Source organism: Pogona vitticeps, chromosome 2 (assembly GCF_051106095.1).
Source record: "Pogona vitticeps strain Pit_001003342236 chromosome 2, PviZW2.1, whole genome shotgun sequence".
Taxonomy (NCBI): domain Eukaryota; kingdom Metazoa; phylum Chordata; class Lepidosauria; order Squamata; family Agamidae; genus Pogona; species Pogona vitticeps.
The window spans coordinates 10,683,793-10,706,231 of NC_135784.1; the positions used below are offsets into that span (position 1 = coordinate 10,683,793).

General features: G+C 47.6%; 2 protein-coding genes across 7 annotated transcripts in view; both read left to right on the forward strand.

The window, feature by feature from the left end:
* Window positions 1–22,439, forward strand: part of LOC140703827 (uncharacterized) — a 221,687-nt gene that overhangs the window by 67,561 nt on the left and 131,687 nt on the right. The window lies entirely within an intron of this gene.
* LOC140703801 (uncharacterized) overlaps window positions 1–22,439 on the forward strand; it is a 44,011-nt gene that overhangs the window by 6,191 nt on the left and 15,381 nt on the right. For 3 of the 6 annotated variants that reach the window (XM_078387572.1, XM_078387571.1, XM_078387575.1), the window contains exons 3-4: window positions 4,920–5,007; window positions 6,324–6,411. The exons of 1 other annotated variant lie outside the window; for it this stretch is intronic. The gene's annotated coding sequence lies outside the window, so the exon portion shown is untranslated. Of the gene's footprint in view, window positions 1–4,919; window positions 5,008–5,333; window positions 5,407–6,323; window positions 6,412–22,439 lie in introns of all 6 variants that reach the window. 2 more of the 6 variants (XM_078387574.1, XM_078387573.1) reach the window with 1 other exon arrangement.

Here is a 22,439-nt window from a genome sequence, read left to right on the forward strand (position 1 = left end):
CATCTCCTCTGGGAAGACAATCCCACACCCCCGCGTGGGAGAAGGTTCCTCCGTTCCATATTCTCTCTTTTCTCCTTTCCTGTTTGCGTCTGCTCTTCCCTTATCCTTCGGCTCCATCCTCTTCTCTCCTGTTTACCCCAATAGAAAGGTTTCCTGGCTAAGTTCCTTCACCTTCCGGCCTTTTCTCTTAATGCCCTTGCAAAGGAGAAGACAATTATGGGAAGAGGGAAAATAAAACAAATTTACATTTCTTCTTGGTTTCGAGCATCCAAGATTCTGAGCACTTGTGAACGTCATTGTTAAGCACACTTTGGTGCCTCCCCCTAACAGATGATCCAAGAAATATCTGGAAAATTGAAAGTCCTCCTTCTCTTTGACCCCGGCCATTTTGAAAACCGCCCAATGACAATTCTCTGTGTCCTGGTTCTCAACCAACTCTCAGTCTATAAGAGGAATAACAAAAACAGTCTGCTTAGCAGCAGTGATTTTTGGATGAGCAGTTTATTTATTTATTTATTTATTTATTTATTTATTTATTTATTTATTTATTTATTTATTTATACCCCGCCTATCTAGTCAATTGTGACCACTCTAGGCGGCTTACAACATACACTTAAAAAATAAACGTATGACAAACCACATCACAAAAAAATAATTTACAAAATTGAAAGATAGAATAAATTTTTTTCCCCAAAGATGGCGAGAAACAGGGTACAGTATATTAAACAGAAAAAAAGGATAGTTAGGTATTAGGAGGATAGGGGGAAGGCCTGCCTGAACATCAATGTTTTCAGTTGTTTCTTAAAAATACCCAGTGAGGGAGCTGCGCGAATGTCAGGAGGTAAGTTGTTCCAGAGGCGAGGAGCCACCGCCGAGAAGGCCCGTTTTTTTGTTTTTTCCTTCCGGGCCTCCCTCGGCATCAGGCTCCTCAGCCTCACCTCCTGACTTGCTCGGGTGACACGGGTAGAACTGGGTGGGAGTAAGTGTTCCGCCAAATATCGAGGCCCTAAACCATTTAGGGCTTTAAACGTAAGCATCAGAACTTTGAAGTCAACGCGGAACTGAATGGGCAGCCAATGCAGCGCAGCCAGAATAGGAGAAATGTGATGGTATCTTCGAGCTCCACTTAGGAGTCTGGCCGCCGCATTCTGCACCACTTGGAGTTTCCGCATCAGCCTCAAAGGTAGCCCCACGTAGAGCGCATTACAGTGATCTAATCTTGAGATTACGAGCGCATGGACCAGGGTGGTGAGCGCCCCCACATCTAGATAGGGTCGCAGCCGGGCTATCCGCCAAAGATGAAAAAAGGCGGTGCGGACCACAGATGCCACCTGAGTCTCCATGGAGAGCGCCGGGTCCAGATGGATCCCCAGACTGTGAACCCCACTCTTTGCGGCAAGAGTCACCCCCCCCAAATGAGAGGGAGTCACCCAAGCCGCCAACAGTGGGGGCACCCACCCGCAAGACCTCCGTCTTGTCCGGGTTCAGCCTCAGTCCGTTCTCCTGCATCCACTCCAGTATGGTCCCCAGGCAGCGCTGGAGGGACAGGACGGCATCACGTGCAGTTGGTGTAAAGGAGACGTAGAGCTGGGTGTCATCCGCATACTGATAACACGACGCTCCACATCCCCTGCGGCCTCATAAAGATATTAAACAGCATTGGGGAGATAATCGACCCCTGTGGAACCCCACAATTGAGGCTCCACGGGCTGAGACACTCTCCCCAAGCTGTACTCTCTGGGGACAGTCCTCCAAGAAGGAACGGAGCCAGGCAAGCGCCAGGCCACCAATTCCCAGCTCGGAGAGCCTCCCCAGGATGATACCGTGGTCGACGGTATCAAAGGCCGCTGAGATGTCGAGAAGGACTAACAGAGAAATTTTTCCCCTGTCAGCCTCCCTCAGTAGGTCATCATACAGGGCAACCAATGCCATCTCTGTTCCGTGGCGCGGCCTAAAGCCCGACTGAAATGGATCCAGGGCATCCGTTTCTTCCAAGTGAGCTTGCAGCTGGTTGGCCACCACCCTCTCCACCACTTTGCTCATGAAAGAAATGTTGGCGACGGGCCTATAGTTGCCAATTTCGCCTGCCGCCAAACTAGGTTTCTTTCTTATGGGCCTAATGAGTGTTTCCTTGAGGGCAGAAGGAAACCTGCCCTCGAGGAAAGACCCATTTATTATTACAGTGGCCCATTCTGTTGCTATTGGCCTGGCTGCTTTGATTAGCCAGGCTGGGCAAGGGTCAAGGGAGAAGGTGGTGGCTCGACAGCGGTCAAGCACCTTGGCCATCGAATCAGGCGTGACAGGCTGAAAGGTGTCGAAAATCACCGGGCAAGACGGAGCGCTGGACATCTCTGCTCGACTCACTGTATTCAAAAAAAGGAGAGAGCTCCCGGCGGATGGCCTCCACTTTAGATTTTAAAAATGCTGAAAATTGGTCCGGTGAAAGATTAGGGGGAGGCCCATCACTCAGACCAATACCGGATAGGTCACGTACTATACGGAATAGTTCCCCCTGCTGGTTGGACGCTTCACTTATCCAGTTAGCGAGATATGCTCGACTGGCAGCCTTTACCTTAGCCAGGTAAAGGTTAGCTGCGACCCTGACAGCTATCCAATTATAATCCGTCGGGTCCTTCCTCCACTTACGCTCTAGCCTTCTCCGATGTTGCTTCAGAGCTCGGAGCTCCTGGTTAAACCAAGGTGCCGGGCGCATTCTGCGACGGAGGGGGCATTTAGGCCCGATCATGTCTACGGCCCTGGTGGCAGCCGTGGTCCAGCTGTCAACCAGAGCGTCAACAGGAGCGCTAGCCAGGTCAGCCGTGAACCCTCTCATGGCATCCTGGAATCCAACCGGATCCAGTAGCCTTCGAGGGCGGACCATGAAAGTAGGTCCCTGCTCCCTGCGAGGGGGGAGAGCCACGGAAACATTACATTTTACCAGATGGTGATCTGACCATGACAAGGGGAGCGACACAAGGTCGGTCACCACCAGACCACACTCGCTCCAGTTGGTGGAAAAGATCAGGTCCAACGTATGGCCACCCACGTGGGTGGGGCCGTTGACATGTTGGGACATGTTCAAGGAAGCCATGGTTTCCTGGAACTCAAGAGCTGGCCCGGTAACCTCTGCCCCCGCGTGCACGTTGAAGTCACCCAAGACCAGAAGCCTTGGGGATCCCAACAGTGCTGCGGAGACAAAGTCGGCCAGCTCCGGAAGGGAAGTCGCTGGGTTACAGGGAGCGTGATAACACAGCAAAATCCCAATTCCATCCCTGGCCCCAATCGACACGTGGAGTGCCTCTAGACCCGGCCTTACCACCGAGGAGCGTCTGGTAACCTGTAAGCTGGATTTATACACAATGGCTACTCCCCCCCCCTCGCCCCTCCAGTCTACCCTGGTGCTGGACGGCATAACCGGGTGGACAGATGAGAGCCAGGGGAGGGCCCCCCTCCCCGCCAATCCACGTCTCGGTTATGCATGCAAGGTCTGCGTCCTCCAGGATAAGGTCACAAATTACCTGGGATTTATTGGACACAAACCTGGCATTCAGCAGCAGCAGGGATAGAGTAGAAGGCTGGCTGAACTGGTTACCTCGATATTGGGGGATGGTCACAGTCTCAGAACAATGAACAGCCTTCAAACATCTGTTCCTTGTTCTTCTAACATGAGTAGGGACTGCGCCGACGCTATACCTCCCATTACCCGTAGTCACAGAGATCTTAAAAGGCCCCTCGCTGGGGGGGCAGGCCTTCCAATCCATATCAGGGAGAGAGAAGGGGGAAGGAAGAAAAGAAAAGGAGGAAAAGGGGAAAAAAACAGTTGACAAATAAATACCAAATCAAAATATCAAAATTAACAGAAAATGGTGCAATCTAATTATATAAATTACTTAATAAGCATATAATAAAAATACATAACCCAATTGTAATATAAACTTAATACCAATTAAATTAAATTAAAGTTTAATCAAATGTTCAGCCGTTTTAAGGTGGAAACAGGTACAACTATTATTCCAGCACCTGCTCTCTATAGAAATCGCTAGAATCTACCATCGACAGACAATCACTACTACTTCAGATTTCAGATGTGAGACATGCTTTCCAGAATATTAACGCTCAAAAGGCAGCTGGACCAGATGGAATCATGGGACGAGTTGTTAGCGGCTGTGCCGCAGAATTAGCTGGAATTTTTTTCGGATATTTTCAATCTATCCTTGTCGCTGTGTTCTGTCCCCACTTGCTTGAAGAAATCTGTTATAGTGCCAGTCCCCAAGCAGTCAGCTGTGGTATCTCGCAATGATTATAGACCAGTACCTTTAACATCTGTTATTATGAAATGTTTTGAGAGATTGTTGCTGGATTACATTAAGGCTAATCTTCCACCTTCTTTGCACCCATGGCAATTTGCATACAGGAGAAATAAATCTCCTGATGATGCTAGGAGACAGACAAGGAGTCTGCTTACAGAAAGGAAGTACAAGCGTTGATAAGCTGGTGTAAAGAAAATAATCTTACCCTTAACATAAACCTAAAGAACTCATAATTGATTTTAGAAGGAAGAGAAATGCACATTTACCACTGTACATAAATGGCGAGGAAGTGGAGAGGGTTGGTAGTTTTAAATTTCTGGGTGCTTACATCTCAGAGGACCTCTCATAGACTACAAATGCCATCATGCTAGTGAAGAAGGCACAGAAAAGCCTGTATTTCCTTAGAATTCTCATGAAGTTAAATTTATCTCAGCATTTACTTCTGTCCTGCTTTTGTGTTCGTCTTGTTCTGCTGCCTGAAGACGAGAGATGGGGATGGAGCCCCATTCGATAGAAACATGACAAAGGCACATCCCATAAGGAAGCATTTTTGATTTGTTTATCCATGAAGCCTCCAGGCTGATCTTTTCTATTTTTCTTTTCTCCTAGGCAGGGGTGACACTGAGCTGAGTTGTCTTTGCTGTTCTTGGGACGAAAAACAAAGGACCAAATCCCAGATCCCACCAACATTTGCAAGGTAAGAGAGCTATCAAGAGGTGCCTTAAGTAGCCTTGCCACACACTCTCTCCTCTCAGTTTCCTGGGCCCAGCAGGGATTTGAATCCGGGTCTCCTGGTTTCCAGTCTGGTACTCCATCCACGACACCACACTTCCTCTTTGAACATGTGCAAAGTGTTCCTTTTTGATGGTATGGTTTTCTTTGCATTTTATTTATGTTTTTTCACCCCAAACCCCATGGTCACCAAGGGCAGGTCCTCTTGACAAGAGGCAAACCTTGGTCATCTTGATTTGGGGTTTGTGGGGGTTTCCCCTTCAAGCCTCCCTTCTTCTTCCCCTTTAACAGACAAGCCAGACTGGGGGATTTTGATTTACACCATCCACCTTTACTTTGGACTCTGATGATAATTGATGAACAGGTAACGTCATTTCTGTTCCCACCTTCTCCTTCGATGGGAGGATAAAAGGGACATTTCCTGTGCTGTGAGGTTGCTTCTGACCCATGGGGGCCCTAAGAGGGATCCGTGAGAGAAGTGAGATGATGAAGGAGAGGTTCACCATTGCTAACCCACCCCCATGAGTTTCCTTGGTTGAGAGGAGTTTTGAACCCAGGTCCCAACCCTGCACACTTTATAAAGGACACTACGTTGCCCCTCATAAGAGGGTCCTTGAGTTATGTGAGCTGCTCAAGGAGGGGTTCACCCTTCTTCCCAACCTTCAAGTCCGCTTCCGTGGCTGTAGGGATTTGAACCCAAGTCTCCCAAGACCTAGTCCAACCCTCCGTCCACTACATCACACAGGCTCTGGTGTTGATTTTGTTTTCCATTTGTAGTGTAGTATTGTGCAGATTTTTAAAAAAGTTTGTAGTCTTGCTGTTTTTCATTTTTAAATGTTGTCTTTTACTGATGAAAGTAAGCTGCCTCGAGTCCTTTATAACGAGAAATGTGGGGTAAAAATACTTTAAGTAAATTGCGGGAGAAAAACAATCTTGTTTCCTGCTGCTTTCATCAAATGTGTCAGCAGGAAGCATGCCCTGTTGCTCTCTAGATTCCTGCTGTTGCCCCCTCCTCACTGGGATGATGGAGGTTTTATCTCGGAGCCTCGCATGAGATGCTTCTTCCTTCCTTCCTTCCTTCCTTCCTTCCTTCCTGCCTTCCTGCCTTCCTGCCTTCCTGCCTTCCTGCCTTCTCCTTTTGTTCTGCTGCCTGAAGAAGGGAGAGGGATGAAGATGTAGCCCCATTCAATATAAACATGACAAAGGCACATCCCGTAAGGAAACATTTTTGAATTACTTTATCCATGAAGCCTCCAGGCTGATCTTTTTCTTTTCTTCTAGGAAGGGGTGAGACTGAGCTGAGTTGATTTTGCTGTTTTTAGGACCAAAACCGAAGAACCAAATCCCAGATCCCTCCAACATTTGCAAGGTAAGTGAGATTTCAAGAGGTGGCTTAAGTAGCCTTGCCAACCACTCTCTTCTCTCTGTTTTCCTGGCCCAGCAGGGATTTGAATCCAGGTCTCCTGGTTTCCAGTCTGGCACTCCATCCACAACCCCACACTTCCTCTTTGAACATGTGCAGAGTGGTGGTCTTTGGGGAGATGGTTTTCTTTCATCTTACTTAGGTGTAGAGGTTTTTTTAGAAAAAATCTCGATCCTGCTCACCCAAAACCCCATGCTCACCTAGGGCAGGTCCTGTTGATAAAAGGCAAACCTTGGTCATCCTGATTTGGGGTGTGGGGGTTCCCCTTCAAGGCTCCCTTCTTGTTCCCCCTGAACAGACAAGCCAGACTGGGGAATTTTGCTTTGCACCACCCACCTCTAATTTGGATTCTTAGGATAATTGATTAACAAACAGGTAACGTCATTTCTGTTCCCACCTTCTTCAGTGGGAAGATAAAGGGAGCATAGACTAAGGCTGAACCCAAACAAGACAGAGGTCCTCTAATTGGGAACCCCTAATGTCCGTGATTTGTGTGGTTCCCAGCGCATACTGGGCATTCTTCTGGACTCAACGCTGTCAATGGAGAATCAGAAAGTGCCCGTGGTCTAATGCACTTCCCTCTTTTTTTAAAAAAAATTTTTTTACAGTGGTGACTCACTTAACGAGCGCCCTGTTTAATGAAGAATCCGCATAGCGATTTGTGTTTTGCGATCCCAGAAGTGATCGCATAACGATGTTTCCAATGGGCAAACATCACTTTGCGATGATTGGTTAGCGTTTCGCTTAACCAATTTTCGCTTAACGATGTTTTGGAAACAGCTGATTGGCAGTTCCAAAATGGCTGCCGGAAGAAAAAATGGCCACCCGCAGCATTTTCGCACCGTTTCCTCGCTTACCGGGCAGTGAAAATGGCGGCCGGATGGAGGATTTTCGCTTAAAGGTAAGTTTTTTCCCCATAGGAATGCATTACATGTGTTCCAATTTTTGCCCTGCATAGCGACAAATCTGTATAGTGACGATTTTTTTGGAACGGATTATTGTCGCTATGCGGGGCACCACTGTATTATTTTTTCACTCTATCTATATTGGTTTGTACTTGTCAAACATCGTGTTACATGGTTTGCTTACAATTATTTGTCTTTTACAATTGTTTTTTACATCTCAATGTCTTCCAAATTGTCCCCCCAAATTCCAGATATCTTTCAAACATTCAAACCATTCATGTACATATTTTAGTATATAATTTGACTACTATCATATTACTTTCATAGTATACAATAGTTTCAAGATTTTGTAATAACATTCTTAATAAAAATGGTTCCAGATCCAAGCCCCAACTTTATATCTAGTTTAATTTACCTAAAATGAAAACCCACCATATTACATCTTTGCCCTGGTTAGGGCTCCCTTATTTCTGTTTAATTCTCCTTTTTAATATAAAGGATATGCCCCTTTACAATTCCCAAAGTTAAATATATGTTTTTCAACCTTAACGGCCCCCTTCTTATTTTTCTCTTTTTCATCTTTCTAAGTAATTCCCTCTCTTATTTCTCTTTTTACAGTGGTGCCCCGCATAGCGAGGTTGATCCGTTCCGGATTAACCATCGCTATAAGAAAACATTGTTAAACGTAATCATAAATGCCATTGGAACGCATTAAACTTACTTTAATCCGTTCCAATGGCTCCAATACTCACCGTTTAACGAAGTTTTCCCCATCCGCAGCCATTTTCGCACCCTCGGTAAGCGAGGGCAGGGCGCGAAAACGCTGCGCGCGGCCGTTTTGGGTCACGTGGCAGCCATTTTGGAGCTGCCGAACAGCTGATCCGCAGGGGTCGCAATGCGAAGATCAGTAAGCGAAACGCTTACCAATCTTCGCAATGCGAGTTTCAGCCATAGAGGCCATCGGTAAGCGATCGCATGAGCGATCCCAAAAAAGGGATCACTATGTGATTTCTTCATTATACGGTGCGCTCGTTAAGCGAGGCACCACTGTACTTTGTGTTTCTGTCTCTCTAAGCATTCTGCCATTTTTATGCCCTCTGAAACCATTTTGTGCATCTGATTTATCTCCCCTAGATCTTTATGCACTTTGTCTATCTTTAATAGATCTTCCAGGTTTTTTTAATTAACTTTACTGATTTTCTCCCCTTGTCTTCTCTTAATACTCTCCTCTGATCCAATATTGACGTTGTTTCTCTTAGGTTTTTCCCATTAATTTCATCCAGCTCCTCTTTTGATTGGCATACAGCATCCGGCACACTCTCATTTCCTTCTTTGTTATTCCCTGTCGCTTGTTGACTAATTCTTCAGATGTTCATTGAATACTTTTGCCCCTTGGTAGTGGGATCTCACTATTTGTAGTATTGTTTGAAGGGTAGATTTTGTTTCACCCCAAAATTGTCCTTGTTGTGACATTCTGTTCCAGCTGCCCAAGAGCTTAGGCCAACTTGCAGTTCAGTTTGATGATTGTATCTGTGTCCTAATTGATCCCTGGCAAATTGATGCCTACTCAGCTAAACAGATATTCCAAGTCTCCAGAGTCAGTTCAAAGAGTCCGCTTTGGCTAAATAGGGCTGAACCAAAATTTAAATCCCCAGTGTGCCAAGATACAATGCAATGGTTGTATCCGCGGCCTGATGGCCTAATTCCACAGGTTTATGCCAGCTAGTCAAACATAAGCACTTCCAGCTGCCAGGGCAGTTTCAAAATATCAACTTTGGCCAAACAGGCCTGGAAGGAGGTTCAAAAGCCCCAAATATCACAGTCCAGTTCAGTCCAATCCTGGTGGCCTAGTTCCCGCAATTCTGTGATTGGAAACTGTGATTCCAAGTCCCTGGAGATAGTTCCAAAAAGATCACTTTGGCCCAATATACTAATTCCCAAGGTAGAGTTTAAAAAGATACACTTTAGGTTAATTTATCTATGTTCCAGTCAGGCATGAAGAAATTTAAAAAAAAAATAGAAAACAGGTTTCCAAGCTTTAAACAACAGTAGAGTACTCAAGGTCACTGTTCTGGGCATTATACCAAAAAACTTCAAGTAGTCCAAACATGAGTCCAGACTTACCTAGTAATAACTTATGAGAAAATTTCTTAAGCTTTATAACGCCAAATTATAATATTCTTCAAGTATATTTTGAATGAATTTAAATGAGTAGTTAATGTCACATTAATCTTTAAGTTATTTTCTTTGCATTAACTATCCCTCTTTCCAGATTTCCTGCCACTCTATGATTGAAGAGATTGATAGAACATTCTTTTTTCTGTATACAGTGGTGCCTCGCTTAGCTATTTTAATGCCTGCAGCAAAATTCGCTGCTAAGCGATTTTAAAAAGCCCATAGGAACGGATTAAAACAGGTTTAATACATTCCTATGGGATAAAAACTTACCTTAAAGTGAAATTCCTCCATAGCGGTGGCCATTTTGGGTGCCTCTTAAGCGAGGCAAAACAGCAGTGGCCATTTTGTTTTTGTGGTGGCCATTTTGGAACCGCTGATCAGCTGTTTTTAAAAGGTTGCTTTGCACTGATCGAATCCCTGCGATCATCGCAAAACGATTTTTTAGGCATAGGGGCTATCGCTAAGCGATCGCTCCGGCGATGGGCAAAACCCCATCGCTAAGCGATTTCGTCACTGCATGGAGCGATCGCTAAGTGAGGCACCACTGTATAGGAATTGTCTTCTCCAGGGGTAATCATAAGCAATTAGTTGTAAAAATATATCTCACCCGATAGTAACACTGATGCTGAATAGCTGATTGTTGCTTTTCTTATTTACCGGCTGCCGACGACTTGCAAGCGAGCTTTAAACTGCTTGTTTCTGCCCGTTGGCTGAATAGGGAGTTTTCTGGATCAAATGGGGATGACCGCGTCCGCCCCCGTGATCAACAGGCTTCCTCCCCAGTTCACCACCTCTCCGGGGTGGTTTTGACACCGTGGGGTGTCCCAAACAGGTCAGAATTCAGCCCAGGGGACAGAGCTTTGTCCTCATGCTATTGTCTCGTTGCGGCATCAATCCACTTCCCTCTTAAACGATCTGCTAACTTCCCTGCCTTAATGCAATTGTCACTCCCCGGATTGGTCCATGCACAGATAGTCTCAAGCCTTCCTAGAGCAGATGGCCACACATTGAACAGGGAAAGATGCAGTAGTAATGGCAGATTTCAACTATTCCAATATATGTTGACTGTTAAACTCTGCCAAGAGCACAAGGTCCAACAAATTCCTTTCTGGACTTGCAGAGAATTTCATGGTCCAGAGAGTGGAAGAGGCAACAAGGGGAACAGCTATTTTAGAACCCATCTGAACCAACAGGGAGGACCTTGTTAATGAGGATGAAGTGGTGAGAGCCGTAGGTGGGAGTGACGACCCTCTCTTGGAATTTGCTACACAGTGTGAAGGGGAAGCGAAGTATAATCACACATGCATTCTGGACTTCAAGAAATCCAATTTTTTTAAATTTAGGGAATTATTGGCTATAATTCCATGGATAGAGGCACTAAAGGAGAGGGGATTTCAGGGATTTTTTTCGGACAGATAATGACTCTGACAAGCTATCCCATTTTGAGCCCATATCAAGCTTATATGTGCAACAACATAATTACCGGTACTACCGTGTTTTCCCGAAAATAAGACAGGGCCTTATATTAATTTTTGCTCCAAAAAAGCATGAGGGCTTATTTTCAGGGGTTGTTTTTTTTCCCTATACAAAGATCTACGTTCATTCAAATACAATTATGTCATCTTCTAGTTGCTGTACAAGGGTGGAGGGCGGGGTTTCCCTTAAGTGGGGCTTATTTTTGAGGTAGGGCTTATATTACAAGTATCCTCAAAAATTATACTTTTGGGGAAACAGGGTATATATATATCTTTTAAACGAACACTTTCTGGCCATATAAGAGCATAACTGGTTTAAAGATAATATTTACTTGTGTATTTCTTTGTGTAATATCTTTTTAAATCTATCTCTAATATTTTACTCTTGTCACGTATCCACCACCTATGCAAAAGAGAGTCCGAAGTTGCTGCCAACATTTTTAACATCGATATCTAATGGCTGACACCCTTTTTGTCAATTTTTAAATGCCATCTAAAGGACCTCTTTAAAACATTTTCTCTCAGGTTTGCTGATTTAATCTGTCTATAGTTATCATTCCACATTTGAATCCAGTCATCTGTGTCTATATTGTAGCCAAAATTTTGTATCTGTTTCATCATCATTACATTCACACTTTCATTCTCGAAATTCTCTTCTAACAAAAAGATATACATTTTTTGGTATGATCTTTATTTATTTATTTATTTATTTATTTAATTTATATGCCGCCCACTCTACCCAAAGGTCCCTGGGCGGCTCACAACAATTAAAATTCAATGCAATAAAATAAAATAATTAAAATACAGTTAAAATACAATTAAAATACAATTAAAAATACAATTAAAATTGCCATCATTAAGACCCACAGTTAATGTTATTTCAATTAAAAGCCTTCTGGAACAGGAAGGTTTTGACCTGGCGTCGAAATATCATCAGTGTCGGCGCCAGGCGAATTTCAGTTGGGAGGGCGTTCCATAGTCTGGGGGCAGCTGCCGAGAAGGCCCTTTGTCTACAAGCCATCCCTCTTACCTCCTTGAGGGATGGCTCTTTCAAAAGGGCCCCCTGGCTAGATCTTAACAGCCTGGTAGGCTCATATGGAAGGAGGTGGTCCTTCAAGTATCCAGGGCCCAAGCCGTTTAGGGCTTTATATGTCAAAACAAGCACTTTGAATTGGGCCCGGACAGCAACTGGTAACCAGTGTAAATTATACAGAATCGGCTTGATGTGCTCTCTGGCGGCCCCACCACTCACCAGCCGCGCAGCTCGATTCTGGACCAGTTGCAGTCGCCGGACCGTCTTCAAAGGCAGCCCCACGTAGAGCGCATTGCAATAATCAATACGAGATGTTACCAGTGCATGTGTAACTGTCATGAGACTCCGCTCGTCCAGGTAGGGCCGTAGCTGGTATAGTTTCCGCAGCTGGAGGAAGGCGCCCCTGGCCACCGAGTCCACCTGGGCTTCCAGTGTTAGACTGGGGTCCAGGAGCACCCCCAAGCTGCGGACCCTGTCCCTTAGGGGGAGTGTAACCCCATTCAGGACAGGGAAGTGGCCCTCCAACCTGTCCGGCGAAGCACCCACTAACAGCACTTCCGTCTTGTCTGGATTGAGTTTCAATTTATTAACCCTCATCCAGTCCATTATCAGGTCCAGACACGAGTTCAGCACAGAAACCGCCTCACCTGGATTGGTGGAAAACGAGAGGTAGAGCTGAGTGTCGTCAGCATATTGCTGACTCCTCAGCCCAAACCTCCTGATGACCTCTCCCAGCGGTTTCATGTAGATGTTAAACAGCATGGGGGACAGTATCGAGCCCTGAGGAACCCCATGACATAACTGCCATGGGGCAGAGCAACTGTCCCCCAGCACCACCCTCTGGATACGGTCAGCTAGGAAGGAGCGGAACCACCGTAAAACAGTGCCCCCAACTCCCAAACCAGCCAGCCTATCCAGAAGGACACCATGGTCGATGGTGTCGAAAGCCGCTGAGAGGTCCAGGAGTATCAACAGGGTCACACTCCCCCTGTCTCTCTCCCGGCAAAGGTCATCATACAGGGCGACCAAGGCTGTCTCTGTACTAAAACCCGGCCTGAAACCCGATTGAAATGGATCCAGAAAATCCGTTTCATCCAGCAGCGCCTGGAGTTGCCCGGCCACAACCCGCTCCAACACCTTGCCCAAATAAGGGAGGTTCGCCACTGGTCGGTAGTTAATCACCAGCCTTGGATCCAGGTGTTACATACAGCACTGATGTTACCTGTCTGTCATGGGTTTGGAGGGAAAGTTCCATCCTATGGGGAGTGGAAGGCGGGACATCAGGAGGAGGGGCTGTACTGTATAAATATGTGATGCCTGTGTGGTGAGAGGAGACGCTGTGAGAGACACTGGGATGTGACGAAGCAGCAGCTGGGAAGAAGAAGCTGTTGTGGGAGTCTGTGTGTCAGACAGGGTACTACTGTGTGTCAGAGTACCAACCTGATAGGTTCAGGTGTCTGTTGGTTAGCCAGAACTGATAGGTTCAGGGTCTGTGCTTCAAGTTAAGGGTTCTGTGTGAACCAAACTGTATGCTTGTATGAGTGAGAATAAGCCACGTTACTTTATCCTATTCACCTGATTGTTTTATTTTTCCATGTGTGTGTTTAAATAAACCTTATTCTTTTTATTGTTTAAAAATCCATCCCTGGTCTGTGTGACTTCTTACAGGGAATGGTTGGTGGCAGCTTAGTGTAACTGTGTGACATATCCCAGTAGGTCTGGGTTTGTCACATTGATTGGTGTCCAGCGTGTGGGATACGACTGGTCCAGTTGTCCAGCGGTCCAGCAAAGCCTTGGCAAGTGTGCCCAGAGCAAGGGGGGTCTAGTCAGGGACAATCTGAGGCGCGTAGGTAATCTTCTAGGTGTACCTCACGGGGAGGTGCGCTAGTGGAAGAACGTGCCAAGTGGGAAGACTAGATTAGGGTGCTCTGAGGCAACTTGTTTTGGCGGGAAAAAAGCTGAGGCAAAACTGTGTAAAGTAGCAGTGATTTAGCCTGCCTGCTGAGAGGCCTAGCAGAGGGGGGTAGACTCTGGCTCGCAACTGTTGCAAGATTAGTGCTGAAGAACAGCAGTAATCTATAGCAAGCTGGTTCTGAAGAAAAAAAAAAAGTGGTCGTTTTATTTTGAGGCTTGACTTTTTAAAGCAGCCTGTTCTGAGGGGGGATTATGCCATTGACTCGAAGCCAGATGGCAGAAATGGGTGAAGTGAAAGACCCCCAGGTAGACCAAGGTTCTGAGGATGAATTTGGCTCAGTGCAAGGTGACAGCACGGGAGAACAGAACCCAGAGCTCAGAAAATTGCTCATAGCCCAACAGCATGAACTGAGGATGAGGCAATTGGAAAAAGAAGAAAGATTAGAGAGAGAGAGAATGGAAATGGAGAGGGAATTGCAGAGAGAGAAAATGGCGTTTGAATTAAAAAAATTGGAACTGATGAATCAGAACAATAATAATAATAGGGATTCTGAGGGAGGCCAACTGTCTAAAGCTGACCTGAAGAAATTCCCTGTGTACCACAAGGGAGATTGTCCTGAGGTGTTCTTTTCCTTAGTGGAAAGAGCGTTTGTGGACTTCTCAGTGAGGGAAACTGAGAAGATGACCATCATGCGATCTTTAATCAGTGGTAGCCTGGCTGAGGTTTATGCCGAGATGCCTGAGGAACTGATGAAAGATTTTGCAGAGTTTAAAAAACTGGTGTTTGCCAGACATGGGATAAATGCGGAGCAGCTGAGACAAAGATTCAGGTCCCTCACAAAAAAACCAGAGCAGACTTTTACCCAAGTGGGGGCTCAATTGGTGAGGCTGCTTGAGAAATGGCTATCGCAGGAGGGGACAGAGACCTTTCAACAGCTTAAAGATTTGATAGCGCTGGAACAGTTCTATTCAGTTCTCCATGGGGAATTGAAGTTCCAGGTGAGGGAAAGGAAACCAAAATCTGTGGTAGAAGCAGCCGAGATCGCAGATTTTATTTCGCAAATAAGAAAGCCCTTGGGTGAGGGGAAATCTGTAGGTAAACCCAAAGAAACCTACAGCAAGTACTCTCAGGGACCAGGGAAAAGCCAGCAAGGGGGAGGGGCCCATGGTGAAGGGAAGCCCTCAGACATGAAACTAAGACCTCAGATTTTGGAGGGAAAACCAAAACAAGATGAGAGAGAATCAAAATACACCAGAAAATGTTATTTCTGTCAGGGAAAAGGCCATCTAATCTCAGATTGTGAGAAATTAAAGCAGCTAAAAGGAATGGTGCCTCAGGAGTCGAGTGGAACCAAGCCAAAAGCTGTGTTCTGTGTCCAGAAAGAGCAAGGCTCATTGTCACTGAGGGAGCCTGTTGCCATGGCTGCTCAGTCTGGAACGGCTGCATCTGCTGATCAGGCTGAGGAAGGTGGTCCTCTTGTGGAGGTCAAGCGATGCTTGCTCGTGAGAACAGATTCTCAGTTGTTTGAGACAGCAGGGGTGGACGTAGGAATACTTGGCCGTCAGTATCGGGGGCTGCGGGACACTTGTTCTCAGGTGACCCTGTGCCATCCAGATATTATTCCTAGGGAATATATAATCCCGAATGAGAGCGTAAAGGTAGCAGGGATTGAGGGGCAGATAATCTCACTGCCAGTCGCGGAGGTACCTGTCAACTTTCAAGGCTGGAGGGGAGTTTGGCGGCTAGCAATTTCATCGACTCTGCCAGCAGCCGTGCTCGTGGGAAATGACCTGGCTGAACATGTGAAGAGGGTGCTAGTGATTACACGTTCACAAGCCACCACGGGGACAGTTCAGGGGGGTAATGATGAGCCAGAGACGGAAGCAGAGGGGAGTTCAGAAGCTGTGGTGGAAACCTTAACCACAGACAGCAGATTTGGACAAGAGCAAAAGGCAGACGCCACTCTCCAGAAGTGTTTTGAACAGGTGACTGACGCCCAGCTAACACCTGAAACCCCAGTGAGATTTCTGGAGAAAAAGGGGATTTTATATAGAGAGACCCTGAGGAATATCTCAAAAGGGGGAGATGGGATCAGAAGTCAGCTGGTGGTACCTGAAAAGTATCGCCCCATGATCTTACAAAGGGGGCACTCTGACATGTTTGCTGCACACTTAGGGGTGAACAAAACACAGCAGAGAATCACACAGAATTTCTACTGGCCTGACATAGGGAAGCAGATCAGGGAGTTCTGTAAACAATGTGATGTGTGTCAAAGGCAGGGGAATAGCCGCGATAGGACCAAAGCAAAGTTGTGCCCTTTGCCTGTGATTGACACTCCGTTCAAATGCATAGGGGTGGATATTGTGGGACCTTTGCCCAAGGCCACAAAGAGGGGGAACAGGTTCATTCTAACAATTGTGGACCATGCCACAAGGTATCCTGAAGCCATACCCTTGACTAACATCGAAACTAACACAGTGGCCGATGCTTTGGTGGGGTATATGTCCAGGATGGGATTTGCCTCAGAGATAATCACAGATTTGGGCGCATCGTTCACATCAAAGCTCATGAAACGCTTATGGCAAATCTGTGGAATTAAGCACAAAGAAACCACTGCCTATCATCCGGAAAGTAATGGGTTAACTGAGAAGTTCAATGGGACTCTAATGCGCATGATTAGGGCTTACTTGGCAGAGAATCCAAACAATTGGGACCAGAAGCTGCAATCCCTTTTGTTTGCTTATCGATCAGTGCCACAAGCCAGTACCGGGTTTAGTCCATTTGAACTTTTATTTGGGAGAAGGGTGAAAGGGCCCCTTGATTTGATCAAGCAAAATTGGGAGCAGATCACCCAGGATGACCCACAAGACGTTGTGACATACATAGACACCTTGATGAATGACCTAAAGAGAAATCTAGAGCTGGCAGCAGAAAACCTGCAAGCTCAGAAGGTCAGACAGAAGACATGGTATGACCACAAAGCTAGAGAGAGGCACTTTGACCCAGGGGAGGAAGTGCTTTGGCTTAGGCCCTGCAGAGAGAATAAACTGCAGCTCAAATGGGCAGGACCATATAGGGTCATTTCCAAGATGTCAGACCTGAACTACCTAATAGAGCAGGAGGAGAACCAAGCAAGGAGGGTGGTTCATGTGAATGCCCTAAAACCCTACTACCGAGGGGAACAGAGGGTTTTATTCGCGATAAAAGCAGCTGAGAGTGAGGAAGCTGAATTACCCTTCTGGGAGGGTAGAGGGGAAGTAAAATACAACCCAGAGGAGGTAAAGATCAGTCCTGCACTCACCCAAGACCAGCAGCAAGAACTAAAAACGCTGCTTAGTAAATATCAACAGGTGTTTTCCAACAAGCCGGGGATAGTGAAGGGAGTGATGCATCGGATCCACACAGGGGATGCACCCCCGCAGGCAGTATCCCCATACCGAGTAACGGGACCCTATAGGGACAAGGTGCGGAAGGAGCTGGACGAGATGCTGAGGGAGAACATAATCGTCCCCTCTTCTAGTCCTTGGTCCTCTCCGATAGTCCTTGTGGACAAGCCTGATGGGAGCATTAGGTTTTGTGTCGATTACAGGAAATTAAACCGTGTAACCACTCCTGATGCCTACCCAATGCCCAGGCTAGACAACCTGATTGAAACCATAGGGGGTTGTCGGTTCATCTCATCATTGGACCTGGTAAAGGGATATTGGCAATTAAGAATTGATCCCAGGGATCAAGAAAAGACTGCCTTTTGCAGCCCTTTTGGTCTCTATGAGTTTCGAGTCCTGAGCTTTGGTCTCAGAAATGCACCAGCCACCTTCCAAAGGCTGATGGACCAGACCTTGGCAGGGCTCAATGACTTTACAGTGGCCTACATTGACGACATAGGGATCTTCAGTAATACCTGGGAAGATCACCTGATACACCTGGAGTTAGTGCTGCAGAGGTTAAGTGCAGCAGGGCTAACAGTAAAGGCCAGCAAGTGTCAGCTGGGTAGCCCAGAAATAAAATACTTGGGTCACATGGTAGGGGGAGGAATGATAAAACCCCTGGAGGCCAAAATAGAAGCTGTTCGTGATTGGCCTAGACCCAACACCAAGAAAAAAGTCAAATCATTTCTTGGGTTGGTGGGCTACTACAGAAAGTTCATCCCGAGGTTTAGCGAGATTGCGGCTCCGCTGACCGATCTGACGAGGAAGACGGCTGATGACCGCATCCTGTGGACCAGCGACTGTGAGGCGGCGTTCCAGAGGTTGAAGGAGGCGCTCGTCCAGTATCCAGTGCTGCGTGCTCCAGACTTCGACAGGGAGTTCATCATCTACACCGATGCGTCTAACAGCGGGGTAGGAGCAGTTCTGTGCCAGGAGGATGAGAATGGTGACCAACATCCAGAGTCCTACCTGAGTAGGAAACTTCAAAAAGGTGAGAGACATTTGGCAACCGTGGAGAAGGAGTGTTTGGCCATAGTCTACGCGATCCAGAAGGCCAAGCCTTACATCTGGGGAAGACATTTTATTCTGTGTACTGACCATTCACCATTGCAATGGGTAAAGACAATGAAAACCCACAATAGCAAACTTATGAGGTGGGCTTTAAACCTACAGGACTATGACTTTGAAGTGAAGGTGGTCAGAGGGTCAGTGAACTGTGTTGCTGACGCCTTATCAAGAAGACCTGAAGAATGAAGACGGCGAAAGAACATGGACTATGTGTATATAATGATGACAAAAAGTAAAATGTACCTGGTTTTGAATTTGGTTTGTATGAATAAAGGTAAATTGATGTAATGTATATGGTAAATGTTTAAATGCCTAAATGGTAAATGTTTAACTTAGAATGTAAGTATGAGTAAGTATAATATGGTATGTATAAATGTTGTTGTGTGTTTTATCAGGTTGTTTTTTTGGTGAAAAGCACCTTAGCTTTCCCCCTACAAAACAACTTATAAAGAGGGGAGGTGTTACATACAGCACTGATGTTACCTGTCTGTCATGGGTTTGGAGGGAAAGTTCCATCCTATGGGGAGTGGAAGGCGGGACATCAGGAGGAGGGGCTGTACTGTATAAATATGTGATGCCTGTGTGGTGAGAGGAGACGCTGTGAGAGACACTGGGATGTGACGAAGCAGCAGCTGGGAAGAAGAAGCTGTTGTGGGAGTCTGTGTGTCAGACAGGGTACTACTGTGTGTCAGAGTACCAACCTGATAGGTTCAGGTGTCTGTTGGTTAGCCAGAACTGATAGGTTCAGGGTCTGTGCTTCAAGTTAAGGGTTCTGTGTGAACCAAACTGTATGCTTGTATGAGTGAGAATAAGCCACGTTACTTTATCCTATTCACCTGATTGTTTTATTTTTCCATGTGTGTGTTTAAATAAACCTTATTCTTTTTATTGTTTAAAAATCCATCCCTGGTCTGTGTGACTTCTTACAGGGAATGGTTGGTGGCAGCTTAGTGTAACTGTGTGACATATCCCAGTAGGTCTGGGTTTGTCACACCAGGTTAGGCTTTTTAAGGAGTGGTTGAATTACCGCCTCTTTCAAGGCGGTAGGGACCACTCCCTCTCTCAGAGAGGCGTTCACGGCCTCCTGGACCCAAGTGCGAACCCCCCTGGCAGATCTTCCAATTAGCCAAGATGGGCAAGGGTCGAGCGGCGTGGTGGTAGAACGGACAGATCCAAGCACCCTGTCCACATCCTCGGGTCTCAACAATTGAAACTCATCCATTAAAGTTTGACCTAAGCACGGCCCACTGGACACATCTTCCGATTTTGCAGTAACAGTGGAGTCCAGCCCACTGCGAATCTGAGCGATTTTTTCCTCAAAATGAATAGCAAACTCATCACAGCGAGCTGATGAGCAGTCCGGGACCTCCACCGGGTTTCCCGGTTGAAGAAGATCCCGGACCACCCGAAACAGCTCTGCTGGACGACATTCTGAGGAAGCAATACGTCTGGAGAAATATTGCCGTTTCGCCAGCCGTATTGCCACGAAATAGGCCCGATAATGGGCTCTAAGTCGTGTTCGATCGGATTCCCAGCGGGACTTCCTCCACCTGCGCTCTAGCCGTCTCCCCTCTTGCTTCATCGCCCGCAGTTCAGAAGTATACCAGGGAGCTGTCTGGGCTCGGCGAGCAGGGAGAGGGCGCTTAGGCGCAATCGTGTCAACCGCCCGGGTCATCTCCCTATTCCATAGGGTGACCTGAGCTTCGACAGGAGCGCCAACCATATCAGACGGATACTCCCCCAGAGCATTCAGGAATCCATCTGGATCCATAAGTCTCCGAGGGCGGATCATCTTAATAGATCCCCCACCCTTGCAGAGGGAAGAAGAAGCTAATAGACTAAACTTGACCAGGAAGTGGTCTGACCATGACAATGGGGTCACAACCAGCCCCTCCACATCCAAACCACCATCTTCCAGTCCCGTTGTGAAAACCAGGTCCAAGGTGTGGCCCTTCTCATGTGTCGGGCCGATGACACATTGAGACAGTCCCATGGTTGTCATGGCGGCCATGAAGTCCTGAGCCGCCCCAGTCAAGGCAGCCTCAGCATGGATGTTGAGGTCCCCCAGCACCAGCAGCCTGGGAGTCCTCAACACCAGGTCCGAGACTGCCTCCGTCAGCTCAGGTAGGGAGACTGTTGGTACGCAGCAGGGTGGGCGGTACACCAACAGAATCCCTAATCTGTCTCGTGAGCCCAACACACAATACAGGCCCTCAAGACCTCCTCTCAAAGGGATAGGAAGCCTGGTCAAGGAGATAGAACTCCTATAGACTATAGCAACTCCCCCTCCCCGACCCTCTGAGCGACACTGGTGCTGGACTGAGTACCCAGGAGGACACAGCTGGGAGAGGGGGACACCACCTTCCTCTCCCACCCAGGTCTCAGTAATGCACGCCAGGTCAGCCCCCTCATCCAGAATTACATCATGGATGAGGGCAGTTTTGTTTTGTACTGACCTGGCGTTCATCAGCAGCACTGTGTGGCTCGAGGGTTTGCTGATATGGTCGCCTGATACCATTTGGTTGGAGGTAGGACTAGAAGAGGGGATAGATGTAAGATATCTAACCTCTCTTCTCCTACGCGGGCATGTTCTACCCCCACCACCATTCCTTCCCCTACCCAGCACCACCTCAATGGCTGCCCCCTCCAACGCCCTCCCCCCTTCCTGTTCCATCAGGTCCACTGTGGGTCTCTATGCAACCTGATGGCAATTAGTAATACTAACAATTAAAACAAACAAACAAGAACAAACCCACAAACCCTTCTAATGCCCCTTCTCCCCTCCCAGCCAGGTGGCTGGTGTTGAGGAAGGGGTGGGTTTGCCCAAAGCAGCAGCAGCAGCAGCAGCAGCAGCAGCAGGGTCCCGGTCCTGAAGGGTAGGGGAGTGCAGGCCAGAAATACTCCCAGGCACTGTCTCTCACCCAGTGCCTGGGGACGGCAGATGTTACCAGCGACTCCCCCGAAGACAGGAACGTTGCTCTCAGAGGGCCCTGGCACCGGCTTCTTGCTTTTAAAGCTTCCCTCCCCTCCCAGCCAGGTGGCTGGTGTTGAGGAAGGGGTGGGTTTGCCCAAAGCAGCAACAGCAGCAGCAGCAGCAGCAGGGTCCCGGTCCTGAAGGGTAGGGGAGTGCAGGCCAGAAATACTCCCAGGCACTGTCTCTCACCCAGTGCCTGGGGACGGCAGATGTTACCAGCGACTCCCCCGAAGACAGGAACATTGCTCTCAGAGGGCCCTGGCACCGGCGTCTTGCTTTTAAAGCTTCCCTCCCCTCCCAGCCAGGTGGCTGGTGTTGAGGAAGGGGTGGGTTTGCCCAAAGCAGCAGCAGCAGCAGCAGCAGGGTCCCGGTCCTGAAGGGCAGGGGAGTGCAGGCCAAAAATACTCCCAGGCACTGTCTCTCACCCAGTGCCTGGGGATGGCAGATGTTACCAGCGACTCCCCCGAAGACAGGAACGTTGCTCTCAGAGGGCCCTGGCACCGGCGTCTTGCTTTTAAAGCTTCCCTCCCCTCCCAGCCAGGTGGCTGGTGTTGAGGAAGGGGTGGGTTTGCCCAAAGCAGCAGCAGCAGCAGCAGCAGCAGGGTCCCGGTCCTGAAGGGCAGGGGAGTGCAGGCCAGAAATACTCCCAGGCACTGTCTCTCACCCAGTGCCTGGGGACGGCAGATGTTACCAGCGACTCCCCCGAAGACAGGAACGTTGCTCTCAGAGGGCCCTGGCACCGGCGTCTTGCTTTTAAAGCTTCCCTCCCCTCCCAGCCAGGTGGCTGGTGTTGAGGAAGGGGTGGGTTTGCCCAAAGCAGCAGCAGCAGCAGCAGCAGGGTCCCGGTCCTGAAGGGCAGGGGAGTGCAGGCCAAAAATACTCCCAGGCACTGTCTCTCACCCAGTGCCTGGGGATGGCAGATGTTACCAGCGACTCCCCCGAAGACAGGAACGTTGCTTCTTCTCACTAGTATAAACCCACAGCTCATCCACCTGGAC